Here is a 19,461-nt window from a genome sequence, read left to right as displayed (position 1 = left end):
ATGGGGACTCTGAGGGGTGAAGAGCCACCACATAGCTGTCTCAGATTCTAAAGATATACCAGAGAACACCCAGCGATCTGTGCGCGAAAAGCAGAAAACCAAGTCTTACAAGATGGCATCACAGAGTGCACCAGCGATACCTTCGCCATTACATAGTAACATAGTAGATGACGGCAGAAAAAGACCTGCACGGTCCATCCAGTCTGCCCAACAAGATAACCCATATGTGCTACTTTTTGTGTATACCCTACTTTGATTTGTACCTGTGCTCTTCAGGGCACAGACCGTATAAGTCTGCCCAGCACTATCCCCGCCTCCCAACCACCAGCCCCGCTTCCCAACCACTGGCTCTGGCACAGACCGTACAAGTCTGCCCAGCACTATCCCCACCTCCCAACCACCAGTCCCGCTTCCCACCACCGGCTCTGGCACAGACCATATAAGTCTTCCCAGCACTATCCCCGCCTCCCAATCTTGACTAAGCTCCTGAGGATCCATTCCTTCAGCACAGGATTCCTTTATGCTTATCCCACGCATGTTTGAATTCCGTTACCGTTTTCATTTCCACCACCTCCCGCGGGAGGGCATTCCAAGCATCCACTACTCTCTCCGTGAAAAAATACTTCCTGACATTTTTCTTGAGTCTGCCCCCCTTCAATCTCATTTCATGTCCTCTCATTCTACCATCTTCCCATCTCCAGAAAAGGTTCGTTTGCGGATTAATACCTTTCAAATATTTGAACGTCTGTTTCATATCACCCCTGTTTCTCCTTTCCTCCAGAGTATACATAAGTACATAAGTAGTGCCATACTGGGAAAGACCAAAGGTCCATCTAGCCCAGCATCCTGTCACCGACAGTGGCCAATCCAGGTCAAGGGCACCTGGCACGCTCCCTAAACGTAAAAACATTCCAGACAAGTTATACCTAAAAATGCGGAATTTTTCCAAGTCCATTTAATAGCGGTCTATGGACTTGTCCTTTAGGAATCTATCTAACCCCTTTTTAAACTCCGTCAAGCTAACCGCCCGTACCACGTTCTCCGGCAACGAATTCCAGAGTCTAATTACACGTTGGGTGAAGAAAAATTTTCTCCGATTCGTTTTAAATTTACCACACTGTAGCTTCAACTCATGCCCTCTAGTCCTAGTATTTTTGGATAGCGTGAACAGTCGCTTCACATCCACCCGATCCATTCCACTCATTATTTTATACACTTCTATCATATCTCCCCTCAGCCGTCTCTTCTCCAAGCTGAAAAGCCCTAGCCTTCTCAGCCTCTCTTCATAGGAAAGTCGTCCCATCCCCACTATCATTTCGTCGCCCTTCGCTGTACCTTTTCCAATTGTACTATATCTTTTTTGAGATACGGAGACCAGTACTGAACACAATACTCCAGGTGCGGTCGCACCATGGAGCGATACAACGGCATTATAACATCCGCACACCTGGACTCCATACCCTTCCTAATAACACCCAACATTCTATTCGCTTTCCTAGCCGCAGCAGCACACTGAGCAGAAGGTTTCAGCGTATCATCAACGACGACACCCAGATCCCTTTCTTGATCCGTAACTCCTAACGTGGAACCTTGCAAGACGTAGCTATAATTCGGGTTCCTCTTACCCACATGCATCACTTTGCACTTGTCAACATTGAACTTCATCTGCCACTTGCACGCCCATTCTCCCAGTCTCGCAAGGTCCTCCTGTAATCGTTCACATTCCTCCTGCGACTTGACGACCCTGAATAATTTTGTGTCATCGGCGAATTTAATTACCTCACTAGTTATTCCCATCTCTAGGTCATTTATAAATACATTAAAAAGCAACGGACCCAGCACAGACCCCTGCGGGACCCCACTAACTACCCTCCTCCACTGAGAATACTGGCCACGCAATCCTACTCTCTGCTTCCTATCTTTCAACCAGTTCTTAATCCATAATAGTACCCTACCTCCGATTCCATGACTCTGCAATTTCTTCAGGAGTCTTTCGTGCGGCACTTTGTCAAACGCCTTCTGAAAATCCAGATATACAATATCAACCGGCTCCCCATTGTCCACATGTTTGCTTACCCCCTCAAAAAAATGCATTAGATTGGTGAGGCAAGACTTCCCTTCACTAAATCCGTGCTGACTTTGTCTCATCAGTCCATGTTTTTGTATATGCTCTGCAATTTTATTCTTAATAATAGCCTCCACCATCTTGCCCGGCACCGACGTCAGACTCACCGGTCTATAATTTCCCGGATCTCCTCTGGAACCCTTCTTAAAAATCGGAGTAACATTGGCTACCCTCCAGTCTTCCGGTATTACACTCGATTTTAGGGACAGATTGCATATTTCTAACAGTAGCTCCGCAAGTTCATTTTTTAGTTCTATTAATACTCTGGGATGAATACCATCAGGTCCCGGTGATTTACTACTCTTCAGCTTGCTGAACTGACCCATTACATCCTCCAAGGTTACAGAGAATTTGTTTAGTTTCTCCGACTCCCCCGCTTCAAATATTCTTTCCGGCACCGGTGTCCCCCCCAAATCCTCCTCGGTGAAGACCGAAGCAAAGAATTCATTTAATTTCTCCGCTACGGCTTTGTCCGCCTTGATCGCCCCTTTAACACCATTTTCGTCCAGCGGCCCAACCGACTCTTTGGCCGGTTTCCTCCTTTTAATGTATCTAAAAAAATTTTTACTATGTATTTTTGCTTCCAACGCTAATTTCTTCTCAAAGTCCTTTTTTGCCCTCCTTATCTCCGCTTTGCATTTGGCTTGGCATTCCTTATGATCTATCCTGTTACTTTCAGTTGGTTCTCTTCTCCACTTTCTGAAGGATTGTTTTTTGGCTCTAATGATTTCCTTTATCTTACTGTTTAGCCACGCCGGCTGACGTTTAGTCTTTTTTCCCTTTTTTCTAATACGTGGAATATATTTGTCCTGAACCTCCAGGATGGTGTTTTTAAACAGCATCCACGCCTGATGCAAGTTTTTTACTCTGCGAGCTGCTCCTTTCAGTCTTTTTTTCACCATTTTTCTCATTTTGTCGTAATCACCTTTTCTATAGTTAAACGCTAGCGTACTTGATTTCCTAGTTTCACTTCCTTCAATGCCAATATCAAAACCGATCATATTATGATCACTGTTATCAAGCGGCCCTCGTATCGTTACCCCCTGCACTAGATCATGAGCACCACTAAGGACTAAGTCTAGTATTTTTCCTTCTCTTGTCGGCTCCTGAACTAGCTGTTCCATGAAGCTGTCCTTGATTTCATCAAGAAATCTTATGTCCCTTGCGTGTACAGATGTTACATTAACCCAGTCTATATGCGGGTAATTGAAATCCCCCATTATTATTGTGTTGCCCAGTTTGTTTGCGTCCCTGATTTCCTTTAACATTTCCGCATCCGTCTGTTCGTCCTGGCCAGGCGGACGGTAGTACACTCCTATCACTATCCTTTTCCCCTTTGCACATGGAATTTCAATCCACAGTGATTCCAAGGAGTGTTTTGTTTCCTGCAGAATTTTCAATCTATTTGATTCAAGGCTCTCGTTAATATACAATGCTACCCCTCCACCAATCCGATTCACCCTATCACTACGATATAATTTGTACCCCGGTATGACAGTTCAGTTCAGCAAGTCTCTCCTCATACGTCTTGTAACGCAAATCCCATACCATTCTCGTAGCTTTTCTTTGCACCGCTTCAATTCTTTTGTGAAAGAGCTTACCAGGAGCCTATCCACAGTGATAGATAATAAAACTATCCAAACTCCAGGCAACAGTGGATGACATTAAGGTAAACCTGGACAGGCATGGTCAGCGCTTGCAGGCGGTGGAGGAGAGACACAGCTGCAGGACTTGGAAACCCAATGTTCCTCACTGCAGGCTCAACTGGCGGACCAGAAAAATCAGAGGCATCAAAATAATATACATCTAGTAGACCTCCCAGAAAAAATTCAAGATGCCCAGCTATGGTCAGTTGTGGAGGAGTGGCTTCCAGTGGCAGTGGGCTGGAATCTCCAAATACACAGGTGGAGGTGGAAAAGGTGCACCGTGTGAGCCCCCTCAGAGAGTATGTGATGTGGCGAGATCTGTACTGGTGTATGTCTTTCACTAGGTGGTCAAAGATAAAATTATGGCCTCATACCGTAAGAAGGGCTCCTTGGATTTCAAAGACACCGAGCTGCTACTCTTCAATGACTACACTCCTGCAGTGTCTGCGAGGAGGTGAGCTCTGGCACCTTTTGCTTTAAACTGAGGAACTGGAGCATCCGGTTTATTGTACAGTATCCTTGAAGGTAAAGATCTTTACCACACAGGGGCAGCAGCTATGTACCACTTTGGAGGATCTAAAAGTCTACATTCAGGATTTACCACAGCAGCCTGACATGCATGGGTGACTAGAAAAATTGAACATCCTGTTACAGGTCAGATTATTGAATTGCGTGATACAACAGATTGCAACTCTGCACAAGTGGTCTATGGGATCAAATGCCCATGTAGTAAATGGTACATCGGACAGATCAGACGGAAAATCAAACATAGAATTGTTGAGCATTTGAGTAATCTACGCACGCGCCATTGGGAATAGATGGGACACGGTGAGGAAGATCTGTTATTTGTTGTGCTATTAAAAATAAAAACAACATATGGGGGCAACATTAGCTCTATTCTTTTGAAGAAAGAGGCACAATATATCTTTCGTGGGCAGACAACTCAACCAAAGGGATTGAATAAGGCAATCTATTGGTGGGTGATGACGTATAAGTAAATGGACTCGTAGTAGAGGAAGGGTATATATACTCCACATTGCGAATGCATCGACGTTGCGCCTGACAAGGGTGGGTTCCTGGACTGAGCTCACCGAACAGTCTCCAGAAAATGTGAGTTCTCATAAATAATATATATATGAACGAGAGAAAGATTGAGGAAGAGTATGTTAGGTATAATAGTGGATAAAATTTAGTATATATTTTAGGACTGACCATACGTTCTCCTGAGGACGCAAATTGGCGAAACATGCGGGCATGTTGAGATTGGTAACGAGAGGTTAAGGGGAGCACAACACAAGCAAATGAAAAAAAGTAAAAAGCAAAATAAGAACAATATGGATAAGAACGATGAACGGGCAAGCTAGATGAATGCCAGTGAACTCGGCACACCAAGACATAGATAGTGGATTGGAAGAAGAATCCATTTAAATATTGACGAATCCATTTAAATATAGACACTCATGAGTGATTTATGTTATGAAAAATAGACAGATAACATCACACATAGTGCGCCTGTAGAACACCAGATGGATAGGAAGGGAAGAAGGGAATTGGAGTGCAATGATGGTAGTCACTGGTGTATCTGTATAAGCTACCTGTTAGCTTAAAATTATAACATCAGACACTGAGCACTATTATAGTATAACACAGCACACAACACTGATACAAGAAGTGCAGGGAATAAGTATAGCACAACACGGTTTCTAATATTAACTAAGTTAAAATTTAATGCCAAGAAGTGCAGAGTGATGCACTTGGGGTGCAGAAACCTAAAAGAGAGATACTAGATAGGTGGAAAGAGATTGGTAAGCTCGACTCAGGAGAGGGACCTTGGGGAGATGGTGTCCAAGGATCTGAAAGTGAAGAAACAATGCGACAAGGCGGTGGCAGTAGCCAGAAGGATGCAGAAAAAAGGAAAGGGAAAGGGACTTGATATACCACCTTTCTGTGTTTTTTGAACCTACATTCAAAGCAGTTTACATAGTATATATAGGTACTTATTTGTACCTGGGGAAATGGAGGGTTAAGTGACTTACCCAGAGTTCACACCAGACATCACCGCGGAGACCCAGGCAAAGGTATCGGCCTGCTTATCCGACATTGCTGCCTGGATGTCCAACCGCCACCTGAAACTGAACATGTCCAAGACCGAGCTTATCGTCTTTCCACCAAAACCCACTTCTCCTCTTCCTCCACTTTCTATCTCAGTTGATAACACCCTCATCCTCCCCGTCTCATCTGCCCGCAACCTCGGAGTCATCTTTGACTCCTCTCTTTCCTTCTCTGCGCATATCCAGCAGATAGCCAAGACCTGTCGCTTCTTCCTCTTTAACATCAGCAAAATTCGCCCTTTCCTCTCTGAACACACCACCCGAACTCTCGTCCACGCTCTCATTACCTCTCGCCTGGACTACTGCAACTTACTCCTCACCGGCCTCCCACTTAGCCATCTATCCCCCCTTCAGTCTGTTCAGAACTCTGCTGCACGTCTCATATTCCGCCAGAACCGATATACTCATATCACCCCTCTCCTCAGGTCACTTCACTGGCTTCCGATCAGATACCGCATTCAATTCAAGCTTCTCCTTCTTACCTACAAATGCACTCAGTCTGCTGCCCCTCACTACCTCTCTACCCTCATCTCCCCTTACGTTCCCGCCCGTAACCTCCGTTCACAGGATAAATCCCTCCTCTCAGTACCCTTCTCCACCACCGCCAACTCCAGGCTCCGCTCATTCTGCCTCGCCTCACCCTATGCTTGGAACAACCTTCCTGAACCCTTACGCCAAGCCCCCTCCCTGCCCATCTTCAAGTCTTTGCTTAAAGCCCACCTCTTCAATGCTGCATTCGGCACCTAACCCTTACCGTTCAGTGAATCCAGACTGCCCCAATTTGACTGCCCCTATCGGACCGACCGTTCACTTGTCTATTAGATTGTAAGCTCTTTGAGCAGGGACTGTCTCTCTTTGTTAAATTGTACAGCGCTGCGTAACCCTAGTAGCGCTCTAGAAATGTTAAGTAGTAGTAGTAGTAGTAGTTACAAGGAGCTGCAGTGGGAATCAAACCCAGTTCCCAAGGATCAGAGTCTGCTGCATTAGCCACTAGGCTACTCCTCCACTTCTCAGGTGTTGATGCCCCTCCACAAGTCATTAGTGAGGCCCTACTTGGAGTATTGTATTCAGTTTTTGGAGAGGGTATCTTGCTAAGGATTTAAAAAGACTTGAAGCGGTGCAAAGAAAAGCTACAAAAATGATATAGGATTTACATTGCAAGACGTATGAGGAGAGACTTACTAACCTAAACATGCATACTCTGGAGGAAAGGAGAAACAGGGGTGATATGATACAGATGTTCAAATATTTGAAAGGTATTAATCTGCAATCAAACCTGGGGGGGGGGGGGGGGGGTGGAGATGAAAACGGTAATGGAATTCAAAAATGTGTGGAATAAAAACAAAGGAATCCTGTTTAGAAGAAATGGATCCACAGAAGGTTAATGGAGATTGGGTGGAAACACTGGTAATTAGGAAGCAAAGTCAGTGGGCATTCTATGGTCTGTGTCCTGAAAAATGGCAAGAACAAATCAAGGACAGGTATACATGCAAAATATCACATACAATAAGTTTATCTTGTTGGGCAGACTGGATGGACTGAACAGGTCTTTATCTACAGTCATCTACTATGTTACTATATAATAATATGTAACCTGTCATTTAATGCCAAGAAGTGCAGAGTGATGACTAACTGACTATCTTGACAAGTTTTCTATTTTCCACGAATCTCAGTCTGGGTTTTGTCCCCTTCACAGCACCGAAACCGTGCTCATCAATCTACTTAACAGCTTTAGGCAGGAAATAGCTCTAGGCAAAAGTATACTGTTATTACAGTTCGACATGTCAAGTGCTTTTGACATGGTTGATAACACCATACTACTGAACCTCCTCGACAGCATAGGGATCTGCGGTCATGTTCACAGCTGGATTAAGGGCTTTCTCTCATCTAGAACTTACCAAGTAATCGCCAGCTCAGATTTAACACAGTCGTGGAAAGCAGTTTGTGGAGTCCCTCAAGGCTCTCCACTATCGCCAACACTCTTCAATATTATTTTTATTTTTGTTACATTTGTACCCCGCGCTTTCCCACTCATGGCAGGCTCAATGCGGCTTACATGGGGCAATGGAGGGTTAAGTGACTTGCCCAGAGTCACAAGGAGCTACTTGTGCCTGAAGTGGGAATCAAACTCAGTTCCTCAGTTCCCCAGGACCAAAGTCCACCACCCTAACCACTAGGCCACTCCTCGATGATGATTTCACTGGCCAAGACCTTAAGTAAATTAGGACTCAACTCGCATATTTATGCTGATGATGTTACTATTTATATTCCCTTCAGAAATGATTTGTCTGAGATCTCTAGTGAAATTAACCGCTGTCTAAATACAATGTACTTTTGGGCATCTTTCAAACGCAAACTTAATGCTGACAAACACACTGCCTACTATTCACATCTCCGCACAACAAGTACAGACCTTCAACATTAATCACCCCCACTCTGAACCTTCCCATCCTAGACAGCCTCAAAAGTTTGGGGAGTCACCCTTGACCGCTCACTTTCACTCGAAAAACACGTTAACACCACCACAAAGAAGATGTTCTTCTCGCTGTGGAAACTAAAATGAATAAAACCATTTTTCCCTCGAGAGGTCTTTCGCAACCTCATACAGTCCGTCATTCTATGTGATCTGGATTACTGTAACGGAGTTTATGCTGGATGTAAAGAGCAACTAATTAAGAAACTGCAGACGGCCCAAAATACAGTGGCCAGATTGGTTTATGGAAAGTCAAAATGTGAAAGTGCCACGCCCCTCCGAGAGAAACTGCATTGGCTTCCTGTCAAGGATCGAATCACCTTTAAACTCTGCTCTCTAGTTCACAAAATCCTATATGGTGAGATACCCGGCTACATGATAGATCTCATCATCCTACCTCTCAGGAATACTTTCAGGCTCTCCCGTTCATATCTTAACCTTCATTATCCAAACTGCAATGGCATCAAGTACAAATCCACATATGCTACATCCTTCTCTTTCATCAGTACTCAGCTTTGGAACTCTTTGCAGAAAACCATAAAAACCTTCACCAACCATCTAACTTTCAGGAAATCACTAAAGACCATGTTATTTAGAAATGCTTATCCCACGGCCTCTGCATGTGTCTCCACTGTTGTATGCGCATCAATCTAGAGACATTTTGAACGCATTCCCCTTCCCTCCTGGTTTCCCTACTCCTTCCGTCAATTCCTACTCTTCCCCATTATCTCTTGTAGATTTTCCTGCTGTATTAACTTCACTTTACTGCATTGGCGTTTGCCTCTATGGTGCACTGTAAGCCACATTGAGCCTGACACTGTTGGGAACCTGTGGGGTACAAATGAGATAATAAATAAATAAATCATCCATAGTACCTGAAGATTGGAGGGTGGCCAATGTGACACAGATTTTTAAAAAGGGTTCCGGGGTGATCTGGGAAATTACAAACTGGTAAGCTTGACGTCAGTGTCGAGCAAAATAGTGGAAACTATTATAAGGAATAAAATTATTGAATACGTAGATAAACAAGGTTAAATGGGGCAGAGTCAGAACGGGTTCAGCCTCACCAATCTGCTTCATTTCTTTGAAGAAATGAATATGTGGATAAAGGTGAGCCGGTTGATGTAGTGTATCAAGGTTTTTAGAAAGCTTTTGATAAAGTTCCTCATGAGAGACTCCTGAGAAAATTAGAGTCATGGGATAGGAGACAATGTTCTGGTGTGGATTAGGAATTAGTTACTGGACAGAAAACAGGGGAAAATTAGGTTCTTACCTTGGTAATTATTTTTCCTTTAGTCATAGCAGATGAATCCATTACGAGTGGGCTGTGTCCATCAACCAGCAGGGGGAGATAAAGAGCACTGAAAAACCATAGTGCCTCATGGCCAGCTAGCTCCATCTGCCTCTTCAGTATTTGAAGCTTCCAAAGCAGTGTTACACCGCAAAGCATAATAACATGAACTTTCCTCACAGCGGATGAACGCCCTAAAACTGGAGCTGTAATTCAAAGGAGGGAATGAACTCATCCTCCTGGAGGGAATGAACTCATCCTCCTGTAACTGAACAGAAATCCTGAAGACTGTTTTCCAACTTCTCCCAATGAGGGAACATATCTACAGGAAAAACTGAACATAAAAGTAACATGAATCACATAATGAACCACTGAGGGAGGAGGGAGGGCTCATGGATTCATCTGCTATGACTTAAGGAAAGAAAATTACCAAGGTAAGAACCTAATTTTCCCTTCCTTGTCATCAAGCAGATGAATCCATTACGAGTGGGATGTATCAAAGCAATCCCTAGATAGGGAGGGAACAAGCCACACCACGCACCAGCACTTGTGCTCCAAAATGCGCGTCTCTCCTGGCAGCCACATCCAGCCTGTAATGTCAGGCAAAAGAGAGCTTCGAAGCCCAAGTAGCTGCACTACATATCTCTTGAAGAGAGAGTGCTCCAGTTTCAGCCCAAGAAGAGGAAATCGCTCTTGTGGAATGTGCCTTAAAGGCTTGAGGCGGAGGCCGGCCAGATAGCAGATACGCTGAAAAGATAGCTTCTTTGAGCCAATGGGCTATAGTGACCTTAGACGCTTGAGACCCTCTGCGCGGATGGTCAGAGGTCCTGAAGGCATTTGACATGCGCAGATATTGCAACAGAGCCCTTCGCACATCCAGAAGGTGCAACTGCCCACAGGCTTCTGGAAACTCCTCTTTAGAAAAGTTTAGGTGAAACGCTGAAACCACCTTAGGCACGAAGGAAGGCACCGTATGTACCATTACTCCGGACTCTGAGAATTGCAGAAATGGGTCTCGACAGGACAGCACCTGGAGCTCAGATACCCGTCTCGTCGATGTCACGGCCACTAAAAAGACCGTCTTTAAGGTCACATCCTTCTCCGAAGCTCGCCTAAGCGGCTCGAAGGGCGAACACTGAAGGGCCTTTAAAACTAACCCCAGGTTCCAGGCCAGACACGGAGCCCGCATGGGAGGACGGAGCCGAAGCACCCCTCTAAGAAACTGTGTCACATCTGGGCAAGCAGCCAGAGAGAGGCCAGCGACCTTCCCTCGAAAACATGCTAAGGCTGCCACTTGAACACGCAGGGAATTATAGGCCAAGCCTTTTTGTAAACCATCCTGCAAAAAGTCAAGTATCGGCGAGACAGAAGCCCACATGGGTGTGATCGCTTTAGAAGCACACCAAGCCTCAAATTGGCGCCAAATCCTGGCATAAGCCACGGAAGTGGAACGCTTGCGGGCATGTAGGAGAGTGGAAATGACTTTACTGGAATATCCCTCGTCTCTCAATTGCGCCCTCTCAATAGCCATGCCGTAAGACCAAAGCCGCAGGCGTCCTCCATGGTCACCGGGCCCTGTGACAACAGGTTCGGTACCAGAGGTAACGGCAGGGGATCCTCTACCAGCATCCACCGGAGGTCCGCATACCACGGCCTCCTGGGCCAATCCGGGGCAATGAGAACCACCTCTCCTTGGTGGAGCCGAATCCGCAGGAGTACTCGCCCTATCAAGGGCTATGGAGGGAACACATACAGGAGGCCCTGAGGCCAGAGTTGAGCCAAGGCATCCAACCCTGCCGAACGAGGATCTCTCCGTCTGCTGTAGAAGCACGGGACTTTGGCATTTATGCTTGGCACCATAAGATCCCCATTTGGCACATATCTGCAGGAATACTTCGCCTGCAAGTTCCCATTCCGCTGGGTCGATTTGATTCCTGCTCAGATAATTGACTTGCACGTTGCTCTAACCTGCAATATGAGCTGCTGACAGAAACTGCATATGAAGCTCGGCCCAGTGGCAAATCTGCGCGGCTAGTGCTATGCACTGAGCGCCTCCTTGGCGATTTATGGAGGCCACTGCTGTCGTGTTGCCCGACAGAACCCTGACAGCCAATCCTTCCAGGGTCAATTGAAAGGCCGGACACGCCTGGAAAATCGCTTTCAACGTCAAGCGGTTGATGGACCACTCCGACTCCTCGGTTGTCCAAAGACCCTGGGCATGCCTTCCCCGGCAATGTGCACCCCAGCCCTTCAGGCTGGCATCGGTTACCACCAGGCACCAATCGGGGAGCGCTAGCGGCATTCCTCGCCGCAGCATGCTGTCTGAGAGCCACCACTCCATACTGAGCCGGGCCGCAGGGAGCCACATGAGTCTGCATTGATAATCCTGAGATATTGGAGACCACCGTTGAAGCAAGGAACACAGCAGAGGTCTCAGGTGCGCTCTCGCCCAAGGCACCACTTCCAAAGTGGCCGTCATCGACCCTAGCAGCTGGACTATGTCCCAAGCTCGCGGGCGAGGAATCCTCAGGAGCAGACGGACCTGGTTCTGAAGCTTGCACCGCCTTTGCTCGGGTAGGAAGACCATCCCCGAGGCTGTGTCGAACCGGACCCCCAAATATTCTAGAGATTGAGAGGGGGTCAGGTGGCTATATTGATGACCCAGCCCAGAGAGTGCAGTATTGAGACCACTCTGGCTGTAACCTGATGACTCTCTTCTGCAGAGTCTGCTCTGAACCCGGATACCCTCTCGCCTAAGAATAGCAGCAACTACCACCATTACCTTGGAAAAGGTTAGGGGAGCTGTGGCGAGGCCAAAAGGCAAGGCCCGAAACTGGAAACGTTTTCCCATCCCCGCAAAACACAGAAACCTCTGGTGTGGGGGCCAAATTGGTTTGTGCAAGTAAGCTTCTTTCAGGTCCAGAGACGTAACATAGTAGATGACGGCAGAAAAAGACCTGCATGGTCCATCCAGTCTGCCCAACAAGATAAACTCATATGTGTATACCTTACCTTGATTTGTACCTGCCTTTTTCAGGGCACAGACCGTACAAGTCTGCCCAGCAGTATTTCCCACCTCCCAACCACCAGTCCCGCCTCCCATCACCAGCTCTGGCACGGACCGTATAAGTCTGCCCTCCACTATCCTCGCCTCCCAACCACCAACCTCTCTTCCCCCAACTGCTCTGCCACCCAATTTCGGCTAAGCTTCTGAGGATCCATTCCTACTGCACAGGATTCCTTTATGCATATCCCACGTGAGAAATTCTCCTGGCTGTACTGCCGCTATGACGGAGCGCAGGGTTTCCATGTGAAAATGCCGCACGTTCAGAGACTTGTTGACTTGTTTTAAGTCTAGGATAGGCCGAAAAGACCCTCCTTTTCGTGGCACCACGAAGTAAATGGAGTAACGGCCAGAGCCGCATTCGGCAGGAGGCACGGGGGAAACCGCCCCAATGTGAATGAAGCCTTGCAAGGTCTCCTCTACCGCCGCCCATTTGGCGGCAGAACCGCATCGGGACTCCACAAACACGTCTCTTATCGGGGAATTGAATTCTATTCTGTAGCCTTCTCTGATCAGGTCCAAGACCCACTGATCTGAGGTAATCTTGGCCCACTCCTCGATAAAGAGGGAAAGTAATCCTCCTATCACAGGAACCGAGGAGGGGGCCGGCACCCAATCGAGAAGGTCGCCCTTGAACTCCAGGTCTTGAGCCTGCTGCTGCAGAACATTTGTCCAAGCGAAAGGAGTTCCTCTGCTGAAAACGAGCATACGAAGTGAACCCAGCAGAAAGCCCCAGGCGGTACCTTCTAGCTTCATGGAAGCGAGGTCTGTGAGGGAACCGCCTGACCCTTGGAAGAAGGCCACGGCCTATCCTCGGGTAAGCACTGGGGTTTGGCATCCCCCAGGCCTTTCACAATTTTCTCCAACTCCTCACCAAACAGGAGAAGGCCTTGAAAGGGCAACTTCACCAACCTTTGCTTAGAGGCCATGTCAGCTGCCCAATGCCATAGCCACATAAGACGGCGAGCCGCCACCACTACAGCCATCTGTTTAGCCGAAGCTCTGACCAGATCATAAAGGGCGTCAGCCAAAAATGACAAGGCCGACTCCATCCACGGTGCCACCTCCGTAAGGGGCTCCACTCCATCTCCGGGCTGTTCCACTGCCTGTTGTAACCAAGCGAGGCAGGCTCGGGCAGTGTAGCAACTGCATGCAGACGCCCTTAAGGATAGGCCTGAAATTTCAAAGGACCGTTTCATAGCTGCCTCCAGGCGACGGTCCTGCATGTCTTTCAGGGCAACTCCTCCTTCCATTGGGAGGGTAGTTCTCTTTGTCACAGCCGTGACTAGGGCATCCACTTTAGGCACTACTAGGCGCGCCAAATGCTCCTCACTTAGAGGGTATAATTGCCCCATAGCCCTGGCGACTTTCAAAGGCCCCTTGGGGTCAAGCCCATTGAGCCGAGATAAGCTCTTGGATGGAGTCATGCAAAGGAAAGGCTCGAGCAGGCTTCTTAGTACTTGCCATCCTCGGATTACCGGAGGAGGTCTCAGCACTCCCAGGGTCTTCTATAGAGAGGACCTGCAAGGCATCAGTAGTAAGCGCTGGCAGCTCATCGCGGTGGAAAATCTTCACCGTGGAAGGATCATCTGGATCTGGTGGCAATCCTGTACCTTCTTCTGGCTCTCCAGACCACGAAGGCCTGCCAGATCCCTCAGAGTCCTCACATCCCGACCATGGGGGGGGGAGGGGGGGTGCCACTCTCTGAAGGGGAATCCACCCTTCTGCGCTTGTCTTGCGGCCATCTGTCAGGGGAAAACACGCCTGATGGTAATCCAAGGCCAGACTCCACTGGAGGGGATACAGAAAGCAGGGCCGCAGAGGACCCCTGCGGAAGAGCTCTTTTTAACATGTATGCATTATGCAGCAATAAAACAAATTCAGGGAAAAATGGCTCACCCTGGCCTCCCGGTTCCTCTACACGAGGTGCCCCTCCAGCCTCAAACCCCTCCGCTTCAGCGGGGGTAACGCCATGCTGTTCCAAAATGGCGCCCGCTGCCAGCTCCACGGAGCAGGAAGGAACATCGCTCGCCATGCTCGGGCCGGCTCTACCGTCTGAAAAGCACGCCTTACAGAGCCCTGCTGCAGAATTGCGCTTGCCACAAACGGAACAGCAATTTACTTTCTCAGCAGCCAATTGCCGAAAGCGGGTCAAAATGGCGGATTCGCGCCAAAATCATCTCAAATGCGGGCCCTCCCCGGAGGAGCTACAAAATGCTCTTACCTCACCAGACCGAGTCTCCGAGCTCCGGTCACGCTGCACAATCAGAAGAAAACCTCTTTTCTGGGATCGCAGTGCCAAAGCGCGACACAACTTTTTTTTTTTTTAACGCTGTAAGGAAAGTTTGAGGCAACAGCAAAAGAGGCAAATTTCCAACTCCGGAGGATCAGTAGCGTGGGAAAGGCAGGGAAAGGGCGAACCTATGTGCCTGCATCCACAGCGTGGGCAAAGACAGGGACAGGGCTTGCCTATTTGTCTACTTCCACATCGGGGACCGGGTAAGGCAGGGAAAGGGCTAACCTATTTGCCTTTAAAGTCTGCACCATCAGCCACAACACCGCTGCTACAACTGGAAAAAGCACAGGAGCCACCCCAGGCAGATTTTCTGAAGGAGCTTGAACAAGCTGCAACCACCCTGCTGGGGAGATAGAGAATACTGAAGAGGCAGATGGCGCTAGCTGGCCATGAGGCACTATGGTTTTTCAGTGCAATCTATCTCCCCCTGCTGGTTGATGGACACAACCCACTCGTAATGGATTCATTTCTTTCAATGGAGGAGAGTGAACAGTGGAGTGCCGCAGGGATCTGTACTGAAACTGCTGATATTTAACATATTTATAAATGATATGGAAATTGGAACGAATGACGTGATTAAATTTGCAGATGACACAAAACTATTCAAGATTGTTAAAACACGTGTGGACTGTGAAATATTGCACAAAGACCTTAGGAAACTGGAAGACTGGGTATCCAAATGATAGATGAAATTTAATGTGGACAAATGCAAGATGATGCACATTGGAAAGAATAATCCGAATCATAGTTACCTGATGCCAGGGTCCACCTTGGGAGTCAGCAACCAAGAAAAAAAATCTAGGTGTCGTTGTCCCGTCCCGGGTCCTTACCTGTGCTCCCGCGGCGGGGAGCGATGATCGACGGGGGCCGCGGGCTCCAGTGCGGCAGAGACAAGCCGCCGACGGGGCCAGCGCTGCCGCGGGTCGGCCCGAGGCTGGCGACCCGCGGGAGCGAACGCCGGCCTCGGGGAAGGGAAGGCGCCGGCCAAGATGGCGGCGCCGGCATCGTCATCTCCCCGGCCAGAGCAGACCAGCGAGCAAGTCCCGCCCACTTGCGCCGGATTGGCGCGTGGAAGGAGAGACTCCGCCTGCTAGGCAGGTCCGCCAATCCAGGCGCTCCTTGCCTGTCAGGGCCGGAGGAATTGGCTCCTCTCCAGGGAGGGGATGGACTGGCGGGGGATTTAAACCTCGGAACAAGAAGGGCCCAGCGCTTCCGTTTCTATTGTCAGGAGCCGACACAGTGGAGTGCGGAGCGTTGCCCTTCAGAGACTGTGTTCCTCTTCCAGCTAGCCGTCCTTGCTAGCCACCTTCAGAGACTGTGTTCCTCTTCCAGCTAGCCGTCCTTGCTAGCCACCTTCAGAGACTGTGTTCCTCTTCCAGCTAGCCGTCCTTGCTAGCCACCTTCAGAGACTGTGTTCCTCTTCCAGCTAGCCGTCCTTGCTAGCCACCTTCAGAGACTGTGTTCCTCTTCAAGCTAGCCGTCCTTGCTAGCCACCTTCAGAGACTGTGTTCCTCTTCCAGCTAGCCGTCCTTGCTAGCCACCTTCAGAGACTGTGTTCCTCTTCCAGCTAGCCGTCCTTGCTAGCCACCTTCAGAGACTGCGTTCCACTTCCCGCTAGCCGTCCTTGCTAGCCACCTTCAGAGACTGTGTTCCTCTTCAAGCTAGCCGTCCTTGCTAGCCACCTTCAGAGACTGTGTTCCTCTTCCAGCTAGCCGCCCTTGCTAGCCACCTTCAGTGACTGTATTCCTTTTCTGTGCTAGCCGTCCTTGCTAGCTGCCCTTCCGAGACTGTGTTGCTGACTACCCGCCAGGCCGGCCGTCACCCCGCGGTTCCAGCAGTCCTGCTGGCCGCCTGCAGCTGGGGGCTCAACCCTCGGTGAACGGCGGTCGCCGCTGGTGAAGATTCGGGGTGCACAGCGGTCCTCTGAGGTCTTGCGGGCATCCGGGAACCTAAGGGCTCACCAATAACCGAAACAGGACAGGAAACGGAAGCCATGAGCTCGCCTACGCAGCCCGATCTACGGGACCTGGCCTAGGTACTTCAGCAGCAGCAGGAGCAGCTGAACGCCCTGTCAGGGGCGCTCCAGAACGTATGCTCTCAACTTTCAACGCTTCAGGTACAGAACCAGGCCGCTGCGGTCCAGGGGGCCGCAGCAGCTCCCCGTTCGGGAGGGTTCCGCACGGGACCTCGGTTCCCTGAACCGGCACGATATAATGGGGCCCCCGGAGGTTGCCGGGGGTTCCTCAATCAGTGCAACCTGGCCTTCCGGATGCAACCGGAGACATTTGCTTCGGACCAAAGTAAAGTGGGATATATCATGGGCCTATGCGAAGGGAAGGCCCTGGCCTGGGTGGCCCCACTTAACGAACAACAGGACCCCATCTTGGATGACTATAATGAATTTCAGCGCCGGTTCCGTATGGTGCTCGACCTTCCTGGGAGACCATCTTCCGTGGCGTCGGAACTGCTGCGAATTCATCAGGGTGAGGGGACGGTGGCTGATTATGCCATTCGTTTCCGGACTTTAGCCACGGAGCTCCGTTGGAACCCGGAGTCCTTGATGGCAATCTTTATGGAAGGGTTACAAGAACGAATCAAGGACGAATTGGCAGGGCGAGAGGTCCCAGGCCAATTGGATGCCCTGATTTCGCTCTGTATCCGAGTAGATACCCGGTTCCAGGAGCGAGCTAGAGCCCGGGCGGAACGGCAGAAGTGGGCGCGGGGAATGTCCCGGACTGCTAAGGGGCCGTCTCCTCGCCGTGGGAACCGGGACTCCAAGGAGAATGGGGAGGAGCCGATGGTGATGGGCCGTCAACGGCTGGCTCCTTCCGACAGGAAGAAACGCTTGTGGGACGGACTGTGCCTCTATTCTGGTGAGGCCGGACATTTTATCCGAGCCTGTCCCTCCCGGGCGGGAAACGTCTCCCCCAAGGCACCTTGAGGGGAGGGGTCTTGGGGCATTCCGCTCCCCTACCGGATTCCCTGATCACACTGCCAGTAACACTACGGTGGCACGAGACCACGATCCAGACCCGGGCCCTAGTGGACTCTGGGTCGGGGGGCAACTTCATCGAGCACGAACTGCTACAACAGATGGGCTGGCCCACGCTCCCGCGGCGGCCGGCGCTGCAAATAACCTCCATCCAGGGAACTACATTACCGCAGCCGGTCACGGAGATCACCCCTTTTTTGGAATTGCAGGTGGGGGAGGATCACCGGGAAGAAGTCCAATTCCTGGTACTATCCCGGACCATTCATCCAGTGGTTCTAGGATTGCCCTGGCTACGGAGTCATAGCCCTGTTATTGACTGGACCGAGGGAAGTATCCGAGCTTGGGGTAGCTCCTGTCGGGAGAACTGTTGTAAGGGCCGGGACCGGCAGCTGCCCTGCATTTACTATTATGCCCGGGGGGGCGCGGATAGAGCTGGGCTCCCTGCCCATGGACTATAGGGACTTTGCAGATGTGTTTTGTCCAATGGAGGCGGAGGTTCTACCGCCTCATCGGTCGTTCGACTGTGCCATTAACTTGATGGCAGATACCATGCCACCGCGGGGCCGACTGTATACCCTGTCCCGAGGAGAGTCCAAGGTAATGCAGGAATACATCCGGGAGAATCTGCGGAAAGGCTTTATCCGGCCCTCTACGTCCCCGGCCGGGGCCGGATTCTTTTTTGTTACTAAGAAGGATGGCTCCTTGAGGCCCTGTATTGATTATCGGGGGTTAAATGCCATCCCGGTAAAGGATCGCTTCCCTCTACCGCTCATTCCCGAACTCTTTGACAGGCTGCAAGGAGCCCAGATGTTTACCAAGTTGGACCTGCGGGGGGCCTACAATTTAGTTCGAATCCGGCGCGGGGACGAATGGAAGACGGCTTTTAACACCCACGAGGGACATTTCGAGTATCGGGTGATGCCGTTTGGCCTATGTAATGCCCCGGCGGTGTTTCAACGACTTATTAACTTTGTGCTTGAGGATTTGCTGAACTCCACGGTGATTGTATATCTGGACGACATCTTGGTTTTTTCCAGAAACCCCGCGGAACATGTGAGTCATGTTCGCGCAGTGCTGCAACGGTTACGGCAATACCGCCTGTTCGCTAAGCTCAGTAAGTGCGCTTTTCATCAGCGGTCGCTACCATTCTAGGGACACATTCTGTTACCCGGGGGGCTACAGATGGAGCCGGACAAACTCCAGGCGATTCGAGAATGGCCACAACCGCTGGGTTTTAAGGCACTACAACGCTTTTTGGGATTCGCGAACTACTATCGCCAGTTTATTCCTCAGTATTCACAACTGACGGCGCCGTTGACAGCGCTCACTAGAAAAAATGCGAATGTCCGGGACTGGCCGCCCGAGGCGCAAGTGGCTTTTCACCAGGTAAAAGAGGCATTCAACTCAGCGTCCATTTTGGTAGCCCCGGATCCAGAGAAACCCTTTATTGTGGAGGTGGACGC

General features: G+C 49.6%; 1 protein-coding gene across 1 annotated transcript in view; it reads right to left on the bottom strand.

Moving 5' to 3' along the window:
- VPS16 (VPS16 core subunit of CORVET and HOPS complexes) overlaps window positions 1–19,461 on the bottom strand; it is a 926,204-nt gene that overhangs the window by 609,854 nt on the left and 296,889 nt on the right.

This window comes from Microcaecilia unicolor, chromosome 7 (genome assembly GCF_901765095.1).
Source record: "Microcaecilia unicolor chromosome 7, aMicUni1.1, whole genome shotgun sequence".
Taxonomy (NCBI): Eukaryota; Metazoa; Chordata; class Amphibia; order Gymnophiona; family Siphonopidae; genus Microcaecilia; species Microcaecilia unicolor.
The sequence above is the reverse complement of the archived record's forward strand: the minus strand, read 5'-3'. Positions and strand labels throughout refer to the sequence as shown.